Raw genomic sequence first — 3,332 nt, 5'->3', positions numbered from 1 at the left:
CAGTTCTTACTTCGAACAACAAACCTCCATGAAAGGACATGCAACATCTTTCCTGGCCTGTCTCACCTTTATATAGACAGTCATTTGGAAAAAGCAAACCTCGATTAAGAAATGCCTCTATAACACTGAACCATAGACAAACTTATGGGGAATTTTCTTAATTGAAGACTGATATGGGAGGGCTCAGCCTTACTGTATGTGGATCCACCCCTGGGCAGGTAATCCTGGGTGGTACAAGAAAGCAAGTTGAGCAAACCATGCAATCCAGTAAGCAGCATTCCTCCATGGCCACTTCTTGAGCTCTTGCCTCAGCATCATTCAATGATGGACTGTTACCTGGGAAGTATTATTAGATGAAATAAACCCTTTCTTTCCCAAGTTGCTTTTGGTTATGGTTTTATTGCAGCAATAGAAGCAAACTAGAAAATTTTACATGTATGTAATAATAGAATTATAAAAATTTTGTGTCTTACTAATATACATGCAGACAAAATATCCCCTCTCCCTGAAACAGTGTCTCACTATGTAGTTCAGGGTGTCCTGGAACTCACTATATAGGCCAGGCTGGCTTAGAACTGAGGAATGTGGCTGCCTCTGTCTGCCAAGTGCTGGTATTAAAGATGTGCACCATCATGCACAGCTTGCAAAATATTTTTGTATATAAAATAAATACATAAAAAATTATTCTTTACTCTTTTTGCTGACTTTGTCCCCCAACACAGTTAGCAGAGAAACCAGCCACCCCATAATACACAGGTGAAACTGAAGAGGTTAGGGAGAATAAGCAGATGTCTAACTTGACAGTGTTCCTCTTGGTAGGGGTGCTACTCAGCCTTATCTGGGCAATAAAAGGCTGATCTTGTCCCCTTCAATTTTTGGTATTTATATCCCAAGTTGGGTGGACTTCCAGGCCATACTTATTATCCTCCCTATGGGAGATAAAGCAGCCCCAGATTAAACTAACAATGAGGGTGGGCTAGATTTGGTGGAGCACATCTTTAAACTTAACATGTAGATGCAGGCTGATCTGAATTTGAGGCCAACTTACTTTACATTGCAAGTTCTAAGCCATTCAGGGCTGTAAAGTAAGATCCTGTAAAAACAAAAACAAAACCCAACAACAAAGAACCAAACAAAAACTAACAGTGGGAAAACTAATGCTGTTTTTTTTTTTTGATGGCTACATAAATGAATTATCTGGTAATAAATTGGCCAATGAGTAAAAGTTGACTGAATACTGGATACACAGTTATGCCACGTCTATCAAGATAAGTACAGAAAGGCAGGATATGCTGGAGTTATTCTAAAAGAAATTGTTGGAGCAAAAAAAGGGAATTCTGCTCACATATCATGCCATTGATCAGAGACCCTAAGTGTCTGAAAAGCAAACATTTACACTGCTTCATGTATACCCTATTGGTTTCATTCATTTTTCATTGTTCTATGTGGAAATAGAGGAGACTACTCAATTCCAAAGGGGAAATCAAACATCCTGCAGACATTCTTAGGCATTGGAGGTTACGTACTTTCCTAAAGAAGTGACAGTTATACACTAGGGCACCAAAAGGCTGGTACTGGAGCCATGGAGGAAACAAACTGACAGACAAAGCAGTTAAGAAAGCTAAGTGCTTGCAGGGCGGTGGTGGTGCATGCCTTTAATCCCAGCATTCAGGAGGCAGAGGCAGGCAGATCTCTGTGAGTTCGAGGCCAGCCTGGGCTACCAAGTGAGTTCCAGGAAAGGCGCAAAGCTACACAGGGAAACCCTGTCACAAAAAAAAAACAAAAACAAAAACAAACAAACAAACAAACAAAAAAGCTAAGTGCTCACTTTGGCAGCACATATAAAACTGGAGCAATACAGAGAAGATTAGTATAGATCCTGCACAGAAATGACACATAAACTTGTAAAGCATTCTGTATTGAAAAACAAAAAACAAAAGAAACCCCAAGAAGCTGCTAAATGGTAACTCATAGCTGCGTTTAATTTGTCTAAACTTGACCCCCATTATTCCAAAATACAGGAGAGCTATTAGCTGGGGATTTACTACAATATCAGGGTCAATATCTACTCAAGGACAAACAAAGCTACCTTACTCAGATGTTAAAGTCAAAAAGGTTCAGATACACGTAAGTTTCTATTAACATTTGTTCAGGATGGATCAACCAATGCACTTCTCATCTATTCTAAGAAGGCAACGGAAGTGATTAGGGCCCCACTGAGTGAAATTACCTATTTTTTTTTTCTTTTTGAATGCTTAATATTGTTCAGAGTGATAACGGGCCTGATTTTCTCTGAAATAACACAGAAGAAAACAAACACTTGGAAATCAAATGGGTACTTTAAAATAAGAAAGATAACCATACTTTAAGGTCAATTGTTAAATTATGCCAGGAGAACCACCTCCAATGAGAGCAATTCCTTCCTATTGCCATGTTAAGATTAAGAGTAGCCCCCAGAGCAGGCTTGATTTGAGACTCATAACATTGCTTATAGTCAAATATTTCAGATGGTGCCTAAATTGGGTGATATTGTAACACTGTAGACTAAAAATTAACAGTTGTGTACACTAACTAAGACAGAGTTCAAACTGATCTAAAACCTATGCTTATGTTAAAGATTTTGTCCTAATAGTCCTGAAGACTAGCTCAAGCCTGGTGACTCAGTTCTCCTAAAGCCTGGAAAACAGGATTTCTGGAAGATAACTGACTGAGAGGCAGACTGAATGAGTGTGCTTCCAATGACACCAACAGCACTGAAGGTTGCTGAGTTGAAGAGTTGGATACACCTTTTCCAGGGTGAAAAGGAAGTCTGAAGATCAACAGGCATCCAAATGGATTTAAAAGTGGCACAAAAAGTACAATGCTTGTGTTCTTAATAACAACTATCCTTTTTTTCCTCACCCAGCAAGACTTCACACATTTTAACCAAGATAGCACTATGCACTTTAGAAAAAATGTTTCTCATTTGTGCCTCACAGGGATGACAAATGTTGAGCATATACTTTTATCATGTCTTGTGGGAGTTTATATGCTCCTAAAGTCTACAGAATTATATTAAAAAGTATATGACTTTACCTTGAGTGACTCCTCAGAGACCAGCAACTGCTATCTTAGGGAGTTCATCTGTGTCTCCTGGCACAAGATCACTCCAGCTAGGTTGGTTGACTTATCATTATCACCCCCCCCACACACACAGAGAGAGAGCGAGAGAGAGAGAGAGAGAGAGAGAGAGAGAGAGAGAGAGAGAGACAGAGACAGAGAGACAGAGAGAGACAGAGAGAGACAGAGAGACAGAGAGGCACAGAGTAGGACAGAGAAATTCTTTCCTGCTC

At 39.6% G+C, this 3,332-nt stretch overlaps 1 non-coding gene across 1 annotated transcript; it reads left to right on the top strand.

Annotated features, from left to right (window-relative positions):
- Positions 1-1,820: 1,820 nt before the first annotated feature.
- Positions 1,821-1,924, top strand: LOC118576838. The gene has a single exon (XR_004944043.1). It is a non-coding gene; the product is annotated as a U6 spliceosomal RNA (small nuclear RNA).
- Positions 1,925-3,332: the final 1,408 nt, after the last annotated feature.

The sequence above is a fragment of the Onychomys torridus genome, chromosome 1 (genome assembly GCF_903995425.1).
Source record: "Onychomys torridus chromosome 1, mOncTor1.1, whole genome shotgun sequence".
Classification (NCBI taxonomy): Eukaryota; Metazoa; Chordata; class Mammalia; order Rodentia; family Cricetidae; genus Onychomys; species Onychomys torridus.
This window is presented reverse-complemented; position numbering and strand designations above follow the sequence as displayed.